We start from the raw sequence: 26,470 nt of genomic DNA on the forward strand, positions 1-26,470 counted from the left end.
TTTGAGATCTTGAAATTGAAATGTGCAATCGATTCCTCTGTATGAACAGGTGAGACAACAGGGTCCACAATATCCTTTAGATCAGTCAGTATGTGAGGGACAGGCGTGGTCGCCCCACGTATCTGGGATACGGCCAACTGGAAATTTCGAGTGTGGGCAAAAATGAGGACAATGGACAGAGGACTAAGAACAGTGAAGTTTAATTCTCATAAAAACATTCACAAAAAATAGAGCAATGTTCCAAAAGCAAAGGAAATGGCTGCATCAGTCAGCAAACAAAACTCAGATAACAAAACATAGCATAACCTAATCAAAACATAAGTCTTTCGTACTGGCATCACGTCAAGCCAGCACCACCTTCAGCCTCCAAACACCAAATGAGCAGCCCTTAAATAGGGAAATGCCAATTGGCCCAATCAAGGCTGTATGGGCCAGACCATTAGTTGGGGGAACATTTACCTAAAGCTACCTTACCACACTGCCCCCTACCGGTTTTTTTTTGTACCCTTTACATTGGAATGCATGAATCTGGTGCATTTTGAGAGGAGAATATGCACTTAAATCCTATTCAAACAGTCCTGTGTATTACTGTAGTTTGGATTATTGGTGTTGTAACTTTGCCTTTTGTGTCTTCATTTACAGATTTTTATATTTTTGTATAGTAATATTTAAACAAAAAATGCCACAACGCAAATATAATTTGCACAATTTATTTACAGATTTTTGCCTAATGCTTAAACACTAAACATGGTTGCTATGCCCAAAGCATAACTGTTTTTTACATAAGACACTTTGTTCAAAAATGAAATCTCCTGCAACAATGGCCAAAACACATCTTTTTAAATTATAAACCTAACTAAAATTTGAAAAGAACACAGACTGACACATGAAAAATAAAAAATAAAGCTAATTGAATACCAATCAGTGTGAGCCTTAGCACTACAAATATACCTCAGGTGAGCTCAGCTCCTTTGTGAGACAGTGAGAGTCAGGGGAAGAGGACAAGAGAGCGACAGGAGGATGAGGACAAAGAAGACAACAGACGGAGAACTGTGAAGTTTTTGCTCATCCACAAAGGCTACATCCAGCCTGGCAGCATTTAATTCTCCTGGGCTTTTTAAAGAAGAGCTCCAGGGCTCTTCTGTAGGGGAATTTGGTGGTGGGGGGGCCATTGATGCTGACTCTCAAACAAGTCGCCAGATGCTCTCCCTGTAGCCTGTTTCTCAGGTCAGTCTTCACCTACAATACAACAAATAGTAAACCATAAGTGGGTGGAAGTTAGGCAATAACTAAATCATTGTTAATAATAATAATAATCTGGTGTATTAGCCTGTTCAGTGTTGAAAAGTCACGCTCACAGTTGACACTTGAGACTGGAATTGTGAGACCAATGGCAGCCAGTTTATTGAGTCCAGGATAAAGCTGACCCCACTCGTCAATCTGTGACGCCAGTCGCGTCATTATCTGCTGCTGGTCCATGCCCTGAAACAAAATGAGCATTAATTAAGCTACAAAACCTGTCAAACCTACTGACAATTTTTTATGTTCATACCTGGAATGCTCCTATCAGGATATGTTGCCTGAAAGAGGTCCACTCTTGGATCACCTGGTCTCCTGTCTGAAATTTATTTGACAGGAGTTTTAGATTCCTCACACAGACAGCCTCGTCCTCCTTGGCAGTCTGAGGCCCAAGAACATGGAATGCTCCTAGCAGGTCTGGACTCCCAAAACGCCTCTCCAAACTCTCAACAAGCGCATCGAGATAAGGTTCCATCACCTAAACATAATAAAATAAAAACATATTTGTTTGTTTTTCTTAATATAGAGCATTTAATAGCAATTGCAAGACTTGTTGTACCTGATTTTTAAATCGGACCCAGAGTTGCTCTCGGCTGTGCTCCTCTAAGGAGCCTCTGTGTCTCCGGTTCCTCTCCTGCTCATGGACTACACCAAAACTTGATAACCCTGTAGGGTTATCAAGGTCTTGGTGTAGCCGTGAGAGAAATTATCCAGGAGGCTGATGGTCTCCCGCATCCCTTATAGTTCTCAAAATGGCAATCGTCACAGGAACCTAATTGAACAGGGATTATACATTTATTGTAAAAGCAGCCGAAAGTAAGAGCCTCTAGCATTTCAAATAAAATCTCACCTGGTGTTTCAAAGCCAGGAATTTTTTTACATTTTCCTTCTGGAACAATTTGGAAAGGCAGGCCAGGTGAGGGAGTACATCGGCCTGCAGGTAGACTGCAGCCACAAATCTATATGTTGCCAGGAAGGAGTATAGCCCCTTGGCAAGTGGGCAACGGTTGACTTCTGACTCTTCCGCCAAGGCAGACAGAACTGCACCAAGGTTGCGTTGCAGGCTCTTTATGGCAGAGTGCTGTGACAGCCAACGTGTGTCCTTCACCTCCTGAAAAATATAATTTTTTCATGAGATGAAAGCATAAAACCCATTTTTTGTTTTTTTGCTTTTCTTTCTGCATAACTTGCCTTCACTTTTAGGTCTGCCAGGCCCAGGGTCTGTGCTGCTGATTTCAGAACAGATGTTCTGTTCGCACTGTTGCGAAAATAGAGGTGGAGCTGCTGCAGGTGGTCCCTGAAGGTGGCCATGTAAGGCACATTTGAGGAGGCATCCTTAGAGGACAGGGCAAGCCGATGTGCCGCACAGGCAACAGACACCAGCCAGGGGAAGCTGTGCTGAAGCTGCTTGGCCACTCCATTTTGTCTCCCTGAATCAAGTCAAAACCATTTACTTTGTAAAATGTAATTTTTTGGGATAATTGTATACTAATGAATCAGCTCAATATGCATACCAGTCATGACAGCAGCTCCATCTGTACCTAACCCATACAATTTTGATGTAGGAATGTCCTTTTTTCTCAGAACATCCCTGATGGCTGCAACAACTGTGTTAGCTTTGCCATCAGGGATACTGATCAGGTCCAAGAACTGGCTAAACAGCTGCCCTTCCAGTGTATCTGATAAAGACAGATGACAAAATCAATTCAAACGTGTCACCTTTTACATATATTCAATTAAATAATTTGTACTTTTATCGAACAAACTTGCCTAACATGCAGATCAAGTTGACGATTTATGGCGACATCTGTGGTTTCATCCACCTCCAATCCGATGGCCACAGATGCTCGGATGATTATTTCTAGCATCTCATCAATGATTCGATGGCTTGTATAATTTGCATATTTCCCAATCTTAAGAAGATAAAAATGAAACAGATATGGTTAATGTTGATTGAAAAGAAAAAAGATATACTAAAAGTATGGCATTTACCTTTAGCTTTAAGTAATCACACCCCAGTAGCTCTGCGAGTTCAAGGAGAGCAGGGTGTGGTGTGCCTGCTCCCTCTTTGTGAGGTGATAGAGGCACTTAAAACCTCCAATCACAGCCTCATGCTCCATCACCACCATCGGTTCGAGGGCAGCCAAAACTGAGCTTGATCCTATGGAAACAAAACATAAAAATAAAAAAATATATAAAAATACAGCTTATATGCAAGTATGCTGGTTACCTGTTTTGGTCTATTTACAGACCATAAATGCAAAATGTTACCTTGCATCAATGCAGAGTGAGATTTCTCACTGTCCTGGTGATGTTGGGTTGAACGGTGTTTGTCCAGGTAGTCAACACGATAAAGTTCACACCCATTTTCAATAAATGGTCTCTTGGCCACACCTCTTTTGGGTGCTTTCTTGTGTTGACGACACAAGCGACAAAACATTCCTGCAAGTAACAAGACTTTAAATATTTCATTTATTTCCAAAAAGAATATGGTTGCTCACTAAGGTAATTTATTAGTGAGCACCCTCTCTCTCTTGTTCTCCTTGCTTCTCTCTCACTTCTCTTTCCTCCCTTACTTGGTCTACCTGTATTTTATAAACTTGAGCACTTAAACAACAAGTAAGAAATGCTAGAACATCTTATTTGATTCCTTCAAATTACCCTATATACATGTATTTGTAATGTTCAAATAATATCACCTTGCATTATGCATTCAAATCCAAAATACAATACTCATTAGCTTGAAAGTTTGCTTCCCTGATTTGCTTTACTAACCTCAGCTCCTCCATTGTCCCCGTCTGCCTTTTTCTAATCACCCAGCTTTTTAGACTCATCTGCAAATGTAATATATCTTATTTAACTATGTTACATATATACATTGTGCACAGTGCATCCCTTAAGAGCTTGTATCAGCCTTTTAACCTCTGAGCCCTAAGCCATTTTTGAGATGTTTTGGTTCGCCTGGATTTATTCTCTTATTAAGATTGCATTCATCACCCTTATAATGCATAGCTGTCAAGCTATCATTTATTTGGGTCACAACCTGGACTATCAGAATATGTGTGCTGCAGTGATGTCGTTTGAATGTAGGAAATTATCAATTAGACAGTAAAAAAAAAAAGCAAATAATGTCTCACAATTATTTATTGATATGACACAAAAAAGGCAAATTGATTAAGCTTGTTATTGCTTAAAACACTTCTTAGTCTTGGGAGTCAAAAAGTGATGAGAAAATTATAAAATAAATATAAGTTATACATAATCAAAACTATTCATGATCTTTTAAGAAGTCCTTAGGTTTTTTCCCTGCATTTATGCTAATGACCAAATGCTTACAGGCGATTAGCATAAATTCCTAACTAAAATACACGATGAAAACGGATTTTATATTGCAATAAAGAACATCATCGGATCTAACAGTATGGATTCATTTTTCGAGGGTTTTTAACACTGGTGGTCATGTAGCGACACATTTTAGCAACTTACTTTCTCTCTCTCTCTGTCTCTCTCTGTCTGTCTCCTTCTTTCCTTCGATCTTCCGCTTCACTCGCTACTGCTAGAATCAATGTAACTTAGCAACCGTGTAGGGTAGCCTACTGCCAACAACTGCCACACTCGCTGTGTATTTTTCTTCTTTGATGTTGGTTACGTGACGATGTGCCGCGTGCTGCGCAATTGACGTTACGCGCTGTACATTTTCTAAAAGGAGCTACGTAAAAAAAATCAAAAAAAAATTAGGAGAAGGATTTTTATTGCAGCGGCGGAGAAAATCCAGCAGCGGCGGCGCGCCGCTGCTGTGTGAACGTGGGGGAAGCACTGATATATATATATACACACACACAATATAATAATAATAATAATTACTCTAATGCGAGACAGTGAGAAGGGGGAGGATTTCACCTTCTCACATTTCCCACCACCGCCGGAGTTTCGCCAACAGGATGGCGAGACAAAAAGCACTGTGAAACGAAATGGCTGCGGTGCCAAGAACCAGTGGGTGATGCGAGCATTTGAGTCCTTCATGCTACCCAGCCACTGTGAGGCGCGGTGATCCACAACGAAGGGGTCACGCCCCCTGACTCCCCCTTAGCAGCCTCTGTTACACAATCACAGTAAAGGCCGCTTTACCAAGGGGATCTGTGGCATGACCCATGTTCATCGCCACATAGGCGCTGCGTGCTTTGCCGGCGAGGTAGGGTACTATAGACGGCCCAATCCTCTCTTGGCCAGCGAAAGCCATTGCTAACCTCACAAATGTCATGAGGTACTGCTCAAATGTCGTCATCCTCTTCCAGCCTGGGAATGGCCGCCCTGGGCCAGGTCACAGGCGCTACTGGTGCAGTTGCTGGTGCAGGTGCTGGTGCATGTGCCAATGCCGGAGCTGGTGCTGGATCTGGTGCAGATGAAGGCCTCCGGTCAGCCTCGACGTCCACCCTGAGCTGGTTCAGCTGCATATGGACACTCCTCCAGCGCTGCCCCTGCTTGGACGCCTCCCGCTCCAAGAGCCTACGCACCGCGGCAAGGTCAGACCCCTCTAGCGGGTCTCCGCCGGATTCCTGGTCCTCTCCATGGCCGTCTTCCTCCTCCATCTCCAGTAGAACCCCTCGGGGACAGCCTCTGCTCCATTCGCCGCCAGATTCGTCCTCGTCCTCGCTGTCCACCGAGTCCTCGTCTTGACCCTCGTCTCTCCAGTTTCTCAGATGGCGTCGAAAAAAAGATCCCACCACTGCCACCAAATGTGAGGGACAGACGTGGTCGCCCCACGTATCTGGGATACGGCCAACTGGAAATTTCGAGTGTGGGCAAAAATGAGGACAATGGACTGAGGACTAAGAACAGTGAAGTTTAATTCTCATTTAAACATTCACAAAAAATAGAGCAATGTTCCAAAAGCAAAGGAAATGGCTGCATCAGTCAGCAAACAAAACTCAGATAACAAAACATAGAATAACCTAATCAAAACATAAGTCTTTCGTACTGGCCTCACGTCAAGCCAGCACCACCTTCAGCCTCCAAACACCAAATGAGCAGCCCTTAAATAGGGAAATGCCAATTGGCCCAATCAAGGCCGTATGGGCCAGACCATTAGTTGGGGGAACATTTACCTAAAGCTACCTTACCACACTGCCCCCTACCGGGACGGAAGACTAACTTCACACCAGCCCAATCTAATATATATATATATATATATATATATATATATATATATATATATATATATATATACACACACAATATAATAATAATAATAATAATAATAATAATAATAATTACTCTAATTCGAGACAGTGAGAAGGGGGAGGATTTCACCTTCTCACACAGTATTTTCCATGCAGGTTCTTCAACAGGCACCTTCTGGCCAACAAGGAAGGGGAAAAACCTTAACAAACACCAGTTCTCGTGGGAATTGCCACCTATCGTCTTTCGAGATGCAAAGGTCAATGGCACTGGATGGGGACAATTAACTTTGTCCATCCACCTAAAGGGGAAATGTAGTATAGACTTAAATATGCAAGTGTAAAGTATTTCTTAGATGTGAAGATGGACAGACGTAAAGCTATCTCTGCAGGAACAATCCCTTCAAATAAATCATGGACCAGATCTGGAAGGAAACCGGTAGTAACTTTGAAATGACTGAGTTTCTCAGAGAGGACACATCTCCTCTTGACACCACAGACATTTTTCGTCAATGGTTTTGAGATGGTCTGCGTGAAGGTATTCTGTTCTTGATGTAAAAGCTCCACTGTCTACTTGCTTAGTTTGAATTTCTGCATACATGACCACCTGAAAAAAACTCAAGAAATCAAGCGATGTTGTGAACAACCAAGATTGTCGGCTATAAGACACTGTACTTTGTCAAAAACACACCATGCTGTTCCAAGGAAATTAAATCACAAATGAGAGGATCGAGTACTGCTTCATAGCCATACACCTTCAAATCATTACTTCTGACTAGAGATGTCCGATATTATCGGCCCACCGATATTATCGGCCCGATATTAGCATAAAAATGTAATATCGGTCAATATCGGTATCGGATTTTTTTTGCCTTAAAACCGATTATTTATTTATTTATTTATTTTTTATAGCTCAAATAAATGTTTTCAAAATTGTGCAGTACAGTGCACATTGTAATTGACTCATATTTGTGCATTTATTCAATTAAGGTTATTGAGTTTTAGTTAAAGAAACATACTGCTATGTTGCACATAGTTGTTCAGGTACAATGTTTTATCATTTGTGAAGTCAAGTTTGCCCTATTTGTTGTGGGCATTGTCGAGATTATCTCAGGGAGAGTGTAATCCAAACTGTTGTCTGAGACCATTAAAAAAATAAACATGGCACTTTTCCCTTAAATTAAGTTGAAGTATTTTTCTTATTTTGCACAGACAATGTTAACATTTGGAAAGCCTTGTTGCATTCAAGAATGCATCCAATGGGGCATCACAATAACATTAAGCATGTTGTGTTAATTCCACAACAGGAGATATGTAATGTTACCTAAATTAGGTTTGAGGAAAAATAAATAACCCAAATATCGACATCGGTATCGGCTGATATCGGAATCGAAAATTTAGAGTTGGACAATATCGCATATCGGATATCGGCAAAAAAGCCAATATCGGACATCCCTACTTCTGACCAGAAGTGCCAAGTGTATCGATGACAGTGAAGATTGACAACCGGGGGACAGATTACCTAAAGTCCAATAGATGGCATGATTTTCGTCGCGATGTCCCAGTGGGATTAAATATTTCGAAATCATCAATATAAAGGTTAAGTGAAATTGTCTTGAGATAGAAGTGTGTTGTTTGTGAAAATTTCACCATCAAAGGGACAACTGTAAACTGCTTTATCACTCTCGGGTGACTGATATTTCCCTTTCAAATTGTCAGTCTTTATCAAGATAGAATCTGAATTTAGAATCTGCTGCAATATTTTCAGCACGGATACATACTGTAAAGATTTTTTGTTCCTTTTATCAAGAATATATTCCACTGGTGCCACTACACCAAATTCTCTTCTATAATACGATTTGCGCTTCCAAGAAGTAGACAATGGACCTTGTTTCACTATTGCTTTTTGAATTGGATGTGAAGAACAAAGAACAGTGGCTAGCTCTACAACAACAGATACTTCCACATGACAATCATTATCTCCCAAAACCTGATTAATTGTTTTTAGATTAAGTGGCATAATAAGATGTTGTAGTTCCTCAAGCAATTCGTTGACAGCTGTACTGGAGACTAAGTATGAATGTTCCAATTTAAGTAAAAGTGAAGCTAATTTCAGTTCAAATGTATTTTCTAAATCTCTAGACTCATCAGTAATTGGCTCATCCAGCTGTACTTCTTCATTCAGATCAGAGTTCAATGAGTCAGAAGGATTGGAACTGAGTGATGTGACAATTATTCCACTTTTAAAGTCATTAACGGTGCATGACTGATGTTTTGTATGTATGAACAACCATCAAACATACAAGAGACTTGTTCATTTCTTTTCAAATGTTGATTGATATGAAGAAGAAAATCATACTCTGTGGCAGCGTTCACGCTAGACTTTTTCTTGGGCGGATAAATGTCAGACACTATTTTAGAATATCAGACATTTGGAATATATTCCGGACGTTATTCACTAATAATTAAATAATCACCAAAAGTCTACATTTAAACGACAAACGACACAAACTAAGTGGCTTCAATAAATGCCATTTATTAAATTAGCCTAGGCAAAAAACATAACAGCCATTCTCAACAAAAATGGCAAACGGTTAAAATATAATTAATTAGATAATTGCAATTCTTGCAGGCTACTTTCGGCGCAACTTCATGGCATGGAAGTGCTCTGCTGCTCGCGAAAAGTTGAAGTCTTTCAACCCCGGCCCAAGGCTCGATATGCGCATCAGCCTCGTCACCTTTTCCTCACCTAGGCGGTTTCGGATAGATGTTTTAATCCTGTTTTGGAGAGAAAAGGCTCGTTCCGCAGGAACACTGGACATCGGGATTGTACTGGCGATTTTGGCCAGCTTTGCCCAGTCGGGAAGGATTTGTGCGTGTTTTGAAGTTTTGATTTGTCGCGCCACACTTTCGCCATGCACAGGTGAGCGCGTTCACGAGGATTTGTGCCGCAACAAATTCGCTCGAGTTGAAATATTTCAACTTTGACGCGAATTTCGCGTGATGACAGCCGATCAGCGTTCAACAGCGTGGCCACTGATTGACATGTGTATGCATGTACGGGTGCACTGCGCGCGTTCATGAATGCACGTTCGTGTTTGCCTCCCTGGTGAGCTCGGCCAGAAACCGCTACTGGTTTTCACATGCTACTGATTAATTCATACATAAATGCGAACTTCTTTCTTTTTTTTCTCGGACATGTGGGCCGTTGACATTTTATTATACCGGCCATGCGTGCGTGCAATCGGCCAATGTCCGGCTATAGCCGGCTAACGTGAACACTGCTCTGTAGAAAGCTGATTCAACTGTAGCACTTGAATGAAGTGACCTTTTGTGTGGACTCCTGAGAAGGATGATTCCTATTAATATGTTTTTGTAGACCATTCCATGTCTTGGACGAACAGGGCCAATTTGCATGGATGCATGGGTAGGGACGGCGCCTACCGTGAAACCTATGGTCAATGCGGTAATGTTTCAGTAGCTCAGATCGTTCTGAAAATGACAGGCTGCAGTCTTTGCATTAATCAGATACCTGAGAAAACAAAGGAAGTAATAGTAAATTCCCTGCATGCACAGATTTGTGTTGGTTCAATCAACAGAACCAAAAAAAATAAGTGGTCCACCTGCTGCTATGAAAATGTGTAAATGAGGGAGGGTCTAATATTCAAGGGTGATTTGTGAAATGGTTAAAAAAGGCAAAATGCAGTGTAGATACAAGATATTAACTGTTCAGGTTGGATGAAGATATAGGCTACAGCCAGGGAACTGAAGAGAGTGACCACGTGTTTCCGAAAGCATACAAAATAAAACAAACAATTACTACTCTCTGAAGACCACATAATACAACATCAATAAATAAACGTTTCTGGGTGGAGAGCGAGAGAGTCTGTGTTTTCTGTCGACCCAATGACAGACCTCAGGTGAAGCTACTACGTGCAGCAGAGTATGTGGGCTACCGGCATCCACACTAGCTGCCCCGGATGTTAGCGAGCGATTCATTGTCATAACGTTACCGGTAAATGCGTTATTACAACTCAAACGTCAGCTAGCTCATATTAGCTGGCTAACTCGCCAGGTAGCGGGTGCTACCTGGCGGGTAACGGGTCGGAAAAACACGTGTTAAGGCCCAGCCAAGAGCCTGCCTGGAACGTGGCACAGCCCGCTAGCAATTTTCCACAAAAAAAAAAAAACACACAAAATACTAAAACATTGATTATCTGCAACTGTTTTGCTACTTACGTTTATGTTTGGACGAAATCCTCAGAGGATGTAAACGACCGAAAGAGAGCTCTCACGTTCTGGGACTTGAATTTGAACATGTGCTCCGACTGTGCAGCGTGCAAATCAAATTCAAATTCGACTCAAACTAAAAATATTACCTGCAGGTCATGAATAAAAATGAATAGTTTGAGAGAAATCCAAAACTTTGTTTTGTGTCATTTGGACGTATATTTAGTTCAGTTTAAATAAAACTTGGTGTCTCAAAATGCAAAAAGAATGAGTTACACAATCAAATCAATCATTTTATCCTGTTTTCAATGACAGTTATTAGTTTGAATGAACAACTGAATGTTACACTTTTTACAGTGTACCCCCTGGTGGTGATGTGCAGGCTGTTTGCAAAATCGAGTTCACGCATGCTGTTGACAAGGAAATCTTGATGGTCGATTTCTCCCCAATAACCCCACTTCCAGCTGGTGTGACATTTCAGCCCATGGTGGTGTGCAGTCATGCAATGGACATCAATAGTTTCAGAGTATGGATAAATAATTACTCTTTTAGAGAGACAGCCATACCAATGGGAACAGTGATTGGCCACATGCACCTGGTTGATTCAATCGCTACCATCCCTCCCAAAGAAACAACTTCATCATAGATTGATGAAAGTATGATCAACTTCGGAGACTCACCAATCCCGACAGAATGAAAGACCCGACTTTGTGAAAAGCTGTCAAAAAGATCTCATGTCTTCTCAACAGAAGAGTGGGATGTCGGCCTAGCCAAAGGGGTAGAACCCCATATCCGACTATCCGACGCATGACCGTTCCATGAGCGTTCACGTCGGTTGGCACCGGCAGATATTGAAGATGTGCGCAAGCACCTTCAAGAACTTCTGCATGCCGGTATCATATCAGAGTCCCGAAGTCACTATGCTTCCCCTATAGTTGTCGTTAGGAAGAAAAATGGAACCATTAGGATGTGCATTGATTACGGTGACGCGGCACGGCGGCGTCAGCGCACGTTTAGTTTTTACCTGAACTTTTGATTCTGTGACATTCACAGAATGAATTGCAACAGGCAACTAAAGCTGGAGGTTTTTATTTCAAGTACAAATAAACTCAAGACCTCCTGAACCAATATTTTAACTTCTTTAGGAAAAATAAAATAAATAGGAACAATATTCTACTAGGTACAACAAGGCAACTGTCGTAATTTTCAGACTATAAGCAGCGCCTTTTTCCCCATTTTTCGATTCTGCAGTTTATATAACGGTGCGGCTAATCTATGGATTTTTACAGCTAACGGCCACTCTGAAAATTAGTATTCGAAGCTTAAATCAGTATTTGGAGCTTCGTTGTTTTTTTTCCCACGTACGTGACGTTACCAGAGCGAGGGATGCAAACTATAAGCTTCAGCGACACCAAAGAGAAGCGAGAGAGGTGGAGGAAGAATAGATATCTTGTTTCCCTTTACTTTATAACACAACGTTAGCGGGATCTCGGGAGGAAAAGTAATACTTAGCGAAATGCTAACCTTAGCTTAGTTGTTCGTTTACGTTCGCTGTACAGCGCCGCGCCAATCAACTGTGACTGGCTTGCTGCAGAGCGTGAGCATCTTGGGAATACCCGGACAATATAATGGATATAATATGGACACATAAGACAATCAATATTCGGTATTTGTTATGGATTTATTGTACAAATTCCCTGAAAAGATGCACGTTCCAGGATGAATAGAAAAGCTCCCGTAAGGGCTGAGATGGCAGAGGACAGCTGATTTGGAACCGAACTACAGCTGTTCGCTTTCACAAGGAAAAACAAAGGAACTTGAACCTACTTAGGCCTACTAATTAACGTTCAAAAACTATTAAATCTTCAACAAAATATGCAGATACTGTCAAAATGGGTTCCAGGGAGTATATAGGGATTATTAATGTGGTTTTTGATGGTGTTTTTTTCTGGAACGAGTATTCGAATATTCGCTCGGAAAAACCAACGAGTATTCGAAGCATGAAAAATGGCATTCGGGCCAGCCCTAATGGTAATTAAACATTAAAACACCTGCAGCTCATAGTCCAGTGCGGCTTATATATTTACACATCATTCAATTTAGCTGCTGCGGTGCGCCTTATAGTGCGGAAAATACGGTAACTAAAATATTAAACTGCATTAGCCTAATGTGCAAAGCTTGCATGCCCCATCAGAACACCTAATTCTACGTCGGTTCCTGAAAAAGAACTCAAGTACCCGATCATAAGGGACCTCATTCGGTTCTGGCCCATTTATTGAGATTCTTAAGCAGGCTGCCAGGTGTTCCCCTTGAAGCCTGTTCCTGAAGTCTGTTTTTATCTGGGGATAAAATCAAATCCAATGTATTATCAATAAAGTATTAAAATGCCCATTACTTCAAGAAATATACTAAGAAATAGTGAATTTCTATGTGCTTACCCTATTCATAGCTGAGAAATCCCGCTCGCAATTCACAGATGAGACAATCAGGGCAATGCTGGCAAGGAGACTGAGGCAGGGGTAGAGGTCTAACCACTCATCATACACACTCGCCAGCAGAGTCAGGAGCTCCTCCTGGCTCTTTTTCTTGAATGAAAGATATAGCACATAAGAGAAAGAGAGAGAGAGATTTTCACTTACACTGTAATGACCCTGTAATGATATGGTTTTTTGAAAGAAAACCACTCTTGGAGGAGCACCTTCTCTTGGTCTGGACAGAATTTGTCTGCAGCTGTGCATTGGACATATTCTCAGGGAGGGCAGCCGACTGAGGCCACACTGCACACGCGTTGGCGTTGAAAATCGGCATTTTTGCATAGGGTACAAGCGTTAAAGCGGCGCGTTAGTGGCGTTACACGCGGCATTCGCACGTAATGACGCACGTAAACGCACCAACGCACCAACTCGCAAAGTTAATTTTTTTTTACTTTTGATGCGCCTGCGTGTGACGCTTAGCCGCGATAGCCAACCAGCGTGGAGCTTGACCAGACGTCACTGGCAGAGAGTAACGAGTGACGCTTGCACAGAAGCATATGGCGGACATCTTTCTTTATTCTTGGTGGAAATAGTAACATAGTTACGCCATTAAAAGCGTTTATGCAAACATTTTTAGCGAGAAATGTGCATTTTACTTTCATAGTGTTCGCTTGGTGAATGTGAAGGATGTTTGGTTTGATAGTTATAACGAAGAGGGAACGCTCCATTCACTTGCATGGACAGCGTCTTTGGTTGCTAAGCAACCTCAACGTCTTTGGCGGACTATTTCTCTGCTGATCAACACTACGAATGCTGTAAACACACCAGACACACCATGTGAAGTTATTTAATCCGAATATTGTTATCTATATCCGAGATTATTTAATCTAACCCGATCTAAACTATCATGAACTCAAACACGGCGGCGTTTGGGTTTCCTACCTCGGACTCCTAAATCCAGCGCAGCCACAGGCGCGTTAGGGGCGTTTAACCATTTTTGTGACACACAATGATCAAGCGTCAAGTTTGGCACGTTATGCACGTTTTTTAACCCGAGTAACGTGTGCAGTGTGGCCGTAGCATAAGGACATGGAAGGCTCCTAGGATGTCCAGCTCCTGGCACCTCCTTTTCAGTTCTGTCTCCAGGCCAGTAATGTAGGGTTGGATGACCTACAATGAACAGATCAGCAAATTCCTAGAGGAACCTATACTCACCTTTGAAACGGGCATTAAGGACCAAGCTAGAGAGTGTGTTTAGTCTATTTTTAAGGGCTTTAAACGTTAGCATTTACCTGTCGCTCGAATCTGCACCTCTGTGCCTCCCTTGACTGGTCCTGGACATCATCCCCCCTCCTTTCCCTCTCAGCCTCATGCTTGATTTTGAAGGCTCCAAGCTTGTCAGGTTCCTCTAGGTCCTCGTGCAAGCGAGACAGGAAGGGATGGATGGTGACGGGAACCTAAAAAGTATATCTTGTATTAGTAGAGTACATGCCAACAAAAAAACAATGCATCACAACTGAACTGTATCAGGCCTAGTTATCACAGTTACCTGCTCTTTGATGTGGAAAAAAAAAAGTCCCGAGGCCATATAGCTTCTCAGTCTGGATGCCCTTTTTGAGAAGGACTGTTTTGACAGCGGAAACAATGGTGTCCGCTTTGCCGTCCACGACGGATACCAGATCCACGAACTTATTGTACACCTGTCCCTCTTTATCCAAGTACCTGTAGAAAACAGTATTTAGAATTCACAATTATTTTGCTGGGATCATGACCTATGTGATTCTGACTGATTGGTAATGACTGAATGGTAATGTACTACCTGATGTGCAAATCCAGTTGCCTGGACACAGAGACATCATTGCTCTCATCTATCTCCAGGCTAATCGCCTGTGATGACCTGATGTCTATGAGAAGAGGTTCCTCCAGGACCTCTGCTAGGATCTCCAGCATCTCATCAATTATACGATGAGACCTATAATTATTCCTCGTCAATCTTGAAATTGGGAGAAGAACAAGATCACTGTATAATTTGTTCAAAAATGTATAGTCATTAATGCAAAGACTGAATTGTTGAGGTTATTTTAATTTATGTGTTACCTTTAATTTTTTTAAATAATCACACCCTAAAAGCTCTGCCAGGCTCAGAAGCTTGGGGTAGTTGGTTTGGTGGGCTACCACCAATTATGGCCTCATGCTCCAACACAATTATTGGGTCAAATGAGTCCATTACTGATACACCTAAAAAAAATCAGTAAATCATTTTTATACATATGTCTACTACATGAAATTCGATATCATTCATTTTCCCTTTTGGAAAGTACCCGTAGAAAGCGATGCCTGACATCTGATGCTCTCCTAGTGGTGCTCTGTTTTGAGATGCCTTTCTATGTAGTCTTTGCGGTATGTGACCACAGCAACCTCCACAAATGCCCTCTTATTTGCTAAATTAAACATGTACAATTGTGTATAAAGAAAAATAGATCAATAAATAAATCAATATGCTGAGTACCATGCTAGTTATGGTATAGCCATGGTTTAAACTGGGGCATTGTTAACCATTCTGGATTGAATCCAGTGCCCCAGTGCCCTCCTTGCCACCTCTAACAGGAACAGAAGGATCGAAATTACTTTCCCTACTCTTATTTTTTTAAAGTTAAAATCTACACTAATCTGTTTCCACCTCCACTGTTGTTTCAGCAACATTTTGTCTTCTGTCCTCCTGGCCTATATTAATCAGTATCTCTCCTGAACTGCCCGGCCCCTGAGGAGCACTGAGTTGTTAAGCACTGTTTGATGCCTAGGAACATTCGATATAAATTGATTATATTTTTAATAAACATTTACTAGCCACAGCCATTTGAATGTTCAACTTAATTTCAGACTAAGCTAACTACCTCCTCAAGCTGCTCCGTCTCGTCTGGACGAGGCCTTTTTTGGCGCAAAAAAAAAAAGTTTCAATACTCATCTGGATTAAAGCAACAAACATTCAGAGTCAGAATAAAATAATATTAGGAATAGAATGTAATAAATGTTTTCTATTCTTTTTGATATGGGCACCGTATAAGGGCCTATCTAAACTATAGCCGCATTTCATCTTAATCGCAGTGTTCGCTGCGTTAGCAACAACGTTGTCTAAGATGACGGGTGCGGGATGTTCAATATCAATAACGTTGAGTTCATAAAGCTAATATTACCGTTTCTGAGTTAACAAAAAAGGAGGAGTGGGCGAATCAGCCGTCAGTGAGTGTGTATGTAACTCCACGTTTACATGCGGACACATCTGATCCGCATAGATGTGGAAGAACAGCTCAATCGGAATAGAAAAGTATCATATATATACGCCTCAATCGGAATACCATTATCTGTTTGGAATAGAATTCTATGCGGAATAGAAGAGGTGGTGAAGTCCGCTATAATCACTTATTCCGATTAGTTTGAGGGTTTAACTTCAGGGTGTCCGCGGAGGTCTTAAAAGTCTTAAAAAGTCTTAAATTCATTTTTCTAAATTTAAGGCCTTAAAAAGTCTTAAATTCGTCAAAAATGTCATATGCTGGTCTTAAATTTATAACTCGGAGGTCTTAGATTTGTCGGGGCAGGGTTATTTAGTTTTTTATTTTTCTCGCGGGACTTTTCGGGAAGGAGATGTACGAGGGGCTACTTTCTTGCTAGCTGCATATATAAACGGATGTCTGCGCGCTTGCTAGCTAGTCTGCAACAATGGGTAAATGCAAGTTCAACGTCAGTTGGCTGTAAGACATCCGTTTCCGAGGTTGGCTAGCGTCCGTTGCCAACCCAGAACAGGCCAGATGCATTCCGTGCAAAAGTAGCCTACATTCAAGCTCGGCACCATGGGGATTAAGGCTGTCGTCAGCCATATGCAGAGCCAAAAACATAAAACCTCTGCCAGGAGCCACACACAGACCCCAGCCATTTCTACGTTTTGCATGTCTGCCCCGGCGCCACCGCCGCAGACGGTCCGCGCTGCTAGCACTGACCTGAGGGTAGCATTTGGTGCGACACCAACACTGAAAGCGGAGGTGTTGTGGATTCTAAACACAGTGGTCAAGCACCAGTCCTATAACTCGAATGAGGGGATAGGAGATCTCTTCGGTTTGATGTTCCCTGACTCTCAAATCGCGAGCACCTTTACTGCTGGAAGGGACTAAACGGCGTATTTAACTCGCCTTTCATCCGAAACGAGCCAATCTGCAGCGTCTACAAGGCTTTTGTTTTGATAATTGAGACGTTGAACCACGCCACTAAAAGCAAGCAACTTGACGTGCACGTCCGATATTGGGTCGGAGATCGAGTGCATTCCCGGTACTTGGGCTCGCAATTCATGGGGCCCCACATATATGGGGGTAAAAGGGATGATGATACATAATATTTTTTAGACAATATGCAGAATCTTTTCACTTACGAATTAACACGGTCGGCTATTTTTGCCAGCACGCCACCCTAGCCATATTATGGGCAACCGTGTTCCCCTTGGCTCTGATTTGAACTTTGAATTCCTCGTAGGAGTTCATAATAATACATTGCTCGCCTTGGATGAAATACACCGCTCTTGCGCGATTTATTTTGCATAAGGGTGAGTCAAATGACGCGAGAAACGCCCCTTTTATGTGAACGCGCATTGAACCTAAAGCGGAAAACCTGGTTCAACTAATTGAATCTAAAGTGAGCGTCGTGGTACCATTTAACTGTGATTGCGAGTTGCGGCTCTGTCGAGCCAGGTTTTCCCAAGAAAGCCTGGGTATGTTCAACGAGGTTCGTGGTATACCCCCCAGGTCTTACTGAAGGCATTTATTTAATGGTGAAAATATTATTAATCAGTGGCGTAAATATCGACGGTGCAACCGGTGCAGCTGCCCGGGGGCCCAGACGCTGTCACCCCCCTCTCAACAACTTACAACTTGGGTGCACCATGAATACGTGCTGGTGCACCCAAATTAAAAATGTAGGCGCACCAGTGCACCCAAGGAAAAAGTTAGTCTGGAGCCCTGGAGTATCACTTTATGTTCAATAAACAGACAGAAAGTAAACTTGAATGAGTCCCATTGAGTGACGCACATGCTATGCTTGGGTTGTAATACAGCGGGATCCCCCCCACCATCGCGGGTTTAAGGTCTTAAATTTCATTCAAGGTGGTATTAAAAAGGTCTTAAAAAGTCTTAAATTTGACTTGCTGAAACCTGCAGATACCCTGAACTTAGAGCAGCTGCAGTAGTTCACAATTGGTCCACTCCATCTGTACCTTAATGCACACCGAACTTTACCGCTGTCAAGGAAAGTGGATTTATTGCCTGATTCACGTCTTTGTTATTATCACTCCGTAGTAGTTACAGTAATCCGGTAACTTATCAACCCCAGCATGTCCGGTTGCTAAGCGACGGGTGACATCGGTGGTTTTGTGTGTGTGTGTGTGTGTGTGTGTGTGTGTGTGTGTGTGTGTGTGTGTGTGTGTGTGCGAGAACGATAGGGAGAACGAGTGCTATGCAGAGATGAATAAACGGAACGATTTTTATATTTCCAAATCGCATTATAAAAATAAAAAAGAAAATCAATTTGTGGCGCTCGATGTTGATTCTGTGGCGCCGCGCCACACAATGGTCTATGTATGGGAAACACTGCAGAGAAACAAGAAGGCTTACGACCATAGAGTCGGAATACAGTCTTTGGAGATTGGCAACAGAGGGCTGCTCAAGAACTGGGGCCTGAGAGGGAAACACAAGTTAGAAAGCCGATGGAGCCCTGATCCTTATGTGGTGGTGGGGAAGATGCCTAATCATCCGGTGTTCAAGATAAAACGTGAGAATGGAGGAACTGGCATAAAAAACATTCACGGAGACAATCTCCTTCCCATCGGGCAGTTTGTGAGATTCCGAAACACAGACCCGGTGATTGATTTACCTGTCAGACCAAAAACCAGAGCTGTGACTCGCCGGAGGAGTGAAATATCCTCACCTGAAACGTGAAAAATACAAAGGGAGTTGCAGGAAATGTCTGATTCGTCATCTGACCCTGAGTTTTATGCACCTTGCAGAACTTACCCGAGAGAGTTGTTTCACAGAGCTCTAGACAATGTTAGACACACAGTTGCTGCTAAAGAAGAGAACCATCAGGCAGATGGAAGTGTTGCTGATGCTATAACCTCTTCTGATGATGACGCAGAGCCAGAGCACCATAGCTTGAGAGACCAAGAGTCTGATTGAGAGTTAGCTCCTTGTGACACCAGTAATACTGATTCAAAGTCTGGCCCTGAGCAAGAGACTTTCAATGTGTCCAAAGATAATGGGAGGCTAAGATCCGAGCCTTGGCCAAAGAGAGCAATAAAGCTCGGCTCATCATATGTAAGCCGGTTTGTGTGTGTGTGTGTGTGTGTGTGTGTGTGTAAATCGGGTAAATCCAGAGATCAGCATTTGACCATTGTACAAAGTCGATTGTCATTAAAAGAGACATATTATGGTGAACATAGTATTTGAGTTCCAGAAAACCTGTTTTTGAATCTGTTTACTGGAAATAGCTTTTAGGGAAAAAAAATATTGTCTACCGCTATTCCCCTCTGTTTCGGTCCCTTTAGAATGCGCTGTTTCTGGTGTCTGTAGCATTGATGCAAATGAGCAAATGAGCTTAGCTGCAGGGCTAGCGCCGAGTTCTCCCCGCCGGAGCTGCTCGTCCGCTGGTCCACAAAATCTTAGCGATGCTCTGATTGGAGGAGAGTGGGAAAGTGGGAGGTAATATTCAAATGTGCCCCCTTTCCAACATAGGAGGGGGCGCCGAAACTGACTCGCTTGTTTGGTAGCTGGAGGCGGGCTGCTTCCAGAAATGCGTATCTCACTCAAAAAATCATGTATGAACTTATTTCAAAGTTTGTATGCGTGTGGGAGCACCATCTACCCACAACAACACCCCAAATCCCAGGAAAAGTGCTGTTTTCATAATATGTCCCCTTTAAGATTGGACATACTTAAAGCAAGATTTGTAACTCTCCATTTCCCTTAGTTTGAGTCTTTTAGTGTTGTATGAGGACATACAGACCTTTTATAAGGGGGAGGGTGTAACACAGTTGAAATTTGGGTTCTGGTTATTCAAAAGAATAAACAATATTATATAAGAGTTTATTATTTTTAATATTTTTTTGTCGATGTTTGTCTAATGTTGCACACTTTGTAAATGTTGTTGTATCCTTCGCTTAATTTAACTGTAATATGGCCATCCAGCCAGGAGGGGGCGCAATGAGTTTTTTGCGGGAGAGACGTGCTGGAAAAAAAAAAAAGACCTTGGCCGTTTCTCAATTCGTGTACTTGTGCGTGCTCGTGGACTCGTGAAACGTCATCAGTCGTTGCCCGAGCACTGTTCCAATTTGAAGTACGCATCAAGCGAGTACTGTCATAAAACCCGGAAGTGTTCTTGATGCGTGCTCGATCTCGCCGTTTCACCGAGCATGCATCGGAGGTGGCTCGTGTGTACTTGCAACCGCTATAAATCCCAGGATGCATTTCGCACTCGCAGCAGTACGATGGCGGACAATATGGAGAAGACGCACAACTGTAAGCTATTATCTATAAGCTATTAATTGTAAGCTATTATATTATTATATTGTTTCACGAATATCGGTATTTATTATTTTTAACGTTTTTATTAGGCTATCATTGAATTCTCCAACCTGTCAAATCCTACTTGTTTTTCTCGGACGTTTTTATTGATTATTATTTATTTTTATTTGTAGCTTAAGTTACTTAAGTTACTTAACTTATATATATATATTTATATAATATATAATATAATAATAATAATAATAATAATAATATATAAATATATACATATAAAGTCGTGTGTGTATAGCTTATACACATGACAGGACACGCATATCTTTTCAATTTTTATTCATTCAGAATATTTACATACTATTTGAAAATGAAAGAGGCTGGGATTTTGTTTTATATCATTTGTTTATATTGTTCAGTAGTATATGCCTAAATGAGGCCGTAGCACAGTTAACGGACGAGCAGAGGTGGTGACGTCATCGAGTCCGCTGCTGTTCCAATAGAGTGGCGAAGTCACGCCCCTTCCGGTAGAGCTCATGGGATCTATGAGATCGAAAAATATGAATGGGTGTCAATGGAGAGAAAATAATTATTTTCTGGTCCCGGTCTTTATATGCCCTGGATTACACATATGTTGTTTTTGGATTTAAATGATAATTTTTCATGCAAAGAGTTCAACCGTTTATTGTGCAATTGTTCATATAAAGGCTGTAGAGAAAACACAACGAGAAAGACTACACGGCTCGTATGTGACGTCACGCTCCCTGCGACTGGCGTGGAGAAGACCGACAATCTTCCCATCGGCATAACTGAATCTCTGCACGTGCCCCGACTTATAATGGTTTTCACCTCTTTCTATGCTTTTATCCTCCCCTTGGAAACAGCGGTGAAGTGGGGCAGAGAGATCGCCATCTCTGTGCCGAGTTCCAAGTGCGGGTGTTGTGACGTATATCATATGCGTCGAGAGCAGCGAAGAGCTGTAGTTCACAAAGCGGCCTCACATAAAGCCTAAAATTATCAATCTTCTTCACGAACATTTTTAGTTTTCTTTGCATGAAAAATTATCATTCAAATCCACAAACAACATATGTGTAATCCAGGGCATATAAAGACTGGGACCAGAAAATAATTATTTTCTCTCCATTGACACCCATTCATATTTTTCGATCCCATAGGTCCCATGAGCTCTACTGGAAGGGGCGTGACTTCGCCACTCTATTGCAGGTACGTTCTTGCGTGCTCGCAAGTCTGTGCTTGAAGTACGGACTTGCCAAGTACGTACTTGCAAGTCATCGAGTCCGAAGTACGCGTGCTAGGAATTGAGAAACAGCCCTTATTTGGGAAGAGCACATGTTTTCCTGAGGGAGTGAAGTATTGTTTGATGACATATCCGCAACACAAGATTGAAGACAAAGTTTAACACGAACTTGAAAACTTGAAAGCTCAACCGGACCGGTTCACATACGACCCGGTCAGTTAATTGACAGAAGTAGCTGAACAGTGGCCTGCTAACTAACGCAGCTAGCGACGCTACTGCCACGGGGTTTCTGAGGGACCGCCGCACGAGATAGCGGTGAGGAGCGCCTGTGCCCTGTCCACAGACTTCCACAGACTTCCTCAGGACTTTCACAGACTTCCACGGACCTTCAAGGACGGCCATCGCGTTTGACCTGGTCGTGTGAGTAGCCGACCGAGTTCTCTTGGCTCGGAGGAGCGAAGAGGACTATTCATCAACAGGCCTGCAACGGGGTTTTCTTTTTAAAGGATTGTTTTATTTTGTTTCTTTTATGTGCCGGCTTAGTTAGTAATGTTAATTACTTGTAGCCTGTATGGTAATAGGATGTGCGATATGGGATCTGTGACATGCACTTATATTGTTCTCAAATAAGTAGTTGATTGGCTTACTAAATACGTGTAGTGTGGATATCGTGTGTGTTTAGTGGTTAATATTTAATAAGGGTGGTGGTGATATATGGTTAGCATAATATAGGAAATCAAAACTAATAATTTAAGATTGATTGAAGAACCTAAGGCCCTGCCCTCTTTATTATAGGGGTAAAAGGGCTGCACGTTTATAAATACATAATACATGTTTAGATATAAGTGTGTTAAAAGGATTTAAACATAAAATATGTTTACATTGAATTTATCTGATTATGCTTTCTGTTTATTCTCAGTTTTACCCTTTTCTAATCATTAACCAATTAGTGTTCGGGCCATTTTTGGCAATTTCTTTGTTTTTGCACTGCGCCTACTCTAGAGAGCACTGCTCCTTCATAGTATGACCTCTAATCACATGCTTGGTCTCTTTGGAACGCTGAGAACCTGTAGAATTTTATGACATTATCAGAATAACTGTATCATGTACTCTCACAGTGCTGGGAAGACTATAATATTGTTTTTCCTCCCGGCCGGTTACACACAACTCCATAACCAAGCTGGGTAACTCCATATCCCTTGGAAACACTACTGAGCCCTAGCCCTAGGACTTGTGATGCTTTGTGTAAAAGCATATCAACAAAGCATAAAATATGAAGTCTCCAGCTCCTTTTATGTAATGATATGTCCATTCGTTCTGGTCAGGGTCCTTTTGGATACTCCAAAAAAGACCTTTGGCTACCCAAAATGCATACTGTAAACATAAGTGAACCCAAACATGTAGAAGCATAATCTTGGTCTCAAATGAAAGGTTACCCTCCGGGCTTTCTTGTGAACCATTTGGATAGCATACCAGATGTTCTGATATGTAATGAGACAGGTATAACCACACAAAAAACCCTGAATGGCAGTTTTCTACAAAAAAAACATAGTAGCGTTTCGGTTTTCTATTTTTCGAATGCTTTGTATAAGATGGCTTGTGCATATACACAATATAATTACACTAAAATAATATTGATATTCGATTTCTGCGGACTCTTATGAACATTTCAAGACCCAACATGAAGTATCAACTCATTGCTAAGGATATCCACAACGACGATAAAGTTAGAATGCACCAAGGGAGGAGGAGGGTGAGGGGGGCTATTTTGACTTAAGACACTAGGATATTTTTGATCTATATTCGCCAAAAATATCTATTCCACCATATGGTTGACATTCCTGAGATTCTAAGCTTTCAAACGGTGTATGACATGACTATAACACTCAACTGTATGATGCCGAAAATTTACCCAGCATGTTGGGGGGAAGGGCTGGTGTAACGAAAACTTGCCCGCCGGCGGGATTTGACCATTAAGTGGTTAAACCTGTGGACAACTGACAACTGTCTTCAGAGTCGTGGTGAACAGAAGGTTTTGAGCGCAAAGCCAAGATAAACTCCACACATATCAATGTGCAGCACAGAAAAAATCGGTCAAAAAGAGTTATAAAACTCACGCTGCAATGGCTAATAATATGCCATCAAGGATAGTTCTAATAAAAATGTAAAAGCATCTGTTGCAACTGGAGTATATCTAATTTGGCCAAGTCTTTGAATATTTTTGGTATCTATTTCTACCTCTCACCAATTGGTTGTTGGTACTTGGGAACGGGGAAAAAGAGAGAGAATCTCAATCTTTCCTTGCGGCTAAAAAAGTATATTAAATTGGTCCAATGGCAGGTGGCCTACGTAGCCCCGAGGGGCTACGGGGGGAGTCCTTCCTACCGAGTTTTCTAAGTTCAGTTTCTTCTGGTCACTGAGTCTGGGTGGACGTCCTCCATGGAGTCCCTGTGGCAAGGATTCCTAGATTATTCTGTATTTGTCAGCATGGGCGTAGCGGATGCAGGGTACACTGGGGACATGTCCCCCGCACTTCCCGTATCTGTGCCCTGTGTCCCCCGCACTTTTTACAGCCATTACAACCATTCAATTCATTTTACACGTAGAAACGGGTCTTTCCGAGCCGCTTTTGAACGCACCATGAGCAGGTGGAGCCAGGCGGCAAACACCGCTGTCGTGTTGTGATTTCATCACAGAGACGTTGATTCAGATCTGTTTCAAGCATGTTCACCAAACCAGCAGCCGAACATGCCGAACACGGTTTGTTTTTTCGAAGTTGAGTAATGCTGATGCATGTTTAACTAAATGATGACCAACTAATAGATGTCAATATATCAAGGTAAGCTAGTTAACAATTGTTAACTGTTACCTATGTTAAATCGCTTGCTAGGTGCCGAGGTGATAGTAACTAGTTGCATTTACTCTGTCACATTTACTTGAGTAACTTATTGGATAAACTGTACTCTTAAGAGTTGTTTTACTGCAAAATACTTTTTTACTTATGTTATTCTAAAGTAACAATACTTCTAATTGGCTACTCAACCACCTAGGAATAAACCCACTCCTCGCATTTCTGCACAGAACTTGTGCTCAGGGTTGTTTTGCACATATTTTTTAATCTTCATACAATAGAAAGAGCAGGGTCAGGGAGGAGACAGTGGACCAGAGTCCAGCAGCAGCAGGAATGAACAGGGTCTAGTTAGTGGGGGTCTTCACAGCAGTTGAGGAGAAATTATCGATAGGATAAAAGTGACTTTGCGATTAATTTCCACAGCTACGTCACCACTACTATTCTTAATACTATTTATAAGTTTTGCTTTGAACATTTATTATCTATATCATTGCAGGAGAAATTATAACTGGCTAAGGAAATGTCTATAGGATAAGAGTGACTCTAAGATTAGTTTAGTTTATATTCAAAGAGACTTTTTGTTTATTATTTATTTGCTGATATTATTTGACTACTGCAATATTTGTGTTTTAAAGGAAGCAGGTATAGGTCATACCATTTGTCTTAGTCTTGATTAATTTTGCACATCTGTGTTGTCCTAATTGATGACGGCAAATGTAAAATAGCTACATCTTCATGTCGATATGTTTATTGTCGTCACTTTCACTTGTCACTTCTTACCATTAAATTAAATAACGTGGCTTATTACCCTGTAACTTCCATTCCATTTTGGTGCTGATAATTTGAAACAGGAATGGTGTTTTACAAAACCTTTCGTGTTCAGTGTTGTTATTTGGCACTTATTATCTGGTTACTTAACCTGTAGATGCTCGAGGGTCATTCTGTGTCAACTCAACCAGAGTTTGGCAGCATTAGATTTTGACTTTAGATTTTGATAGTAGCCTACATCATCTTTAAGAACTAAAGTCGGTCCCCTGGTGCTGTGCTGTTTGTGGTTATGTAGCCACTATGGAGGTGCAACTGAATGCGAGAGGATGATAAATCACTCAATAGACCTCTGAACAATTTGTCCCCCTCACTTCTGAAAAGATGGCTACGCCCCTGTTTGTCAGCTCCTTTTATTCAGTTTTATATCTAAGTTACCTACCTAATGCCCTTCAGCTAGTTTCGAGCTAGGTTCGGATAAAAATCTGCACATCAGTTAGTTTAGTGGTTTACCCTCGCAAACCTTACTTAGCCTGAGCTAAGTACACTCTACTTGAACCCTTTGCTCTAATCTTCACTTCAGTTGCAGTAGTAAACTCCATCTGAACCATCTACTTTGGATGAACCCTACATGGGTCTCTGCTCTGGACTCATGCCCACACATCTGGGATACCTCACATGATACCCTCTGGGTAAGGCTTCAGGTTACTTCAGGTTACTTTATTCGTACCCGTAGGTAAACTTGTGTTGCAGTTTAAAAGTGAGCTTCCGTCACACAGTTAGGACAACACATACACACAAACACAAATGGGAGAGTTACAAACAGTGGGTAAAACAATTAAAGTGCTCCAGTGCTAATCCAAATT

Source organism: Gadus morhua, chromosome 7, assembly GCF_902167405.1.
Source record: "Gadus morhua chromosome 7, gadMor3.0, whole genome shotgun sequence".
Taxonomy (NCBI): Eukaryota; Metazoa; Chordata; class Actinopteri; order Gadiformes; family Gadidae; genus Gadus; species Gadus morhua.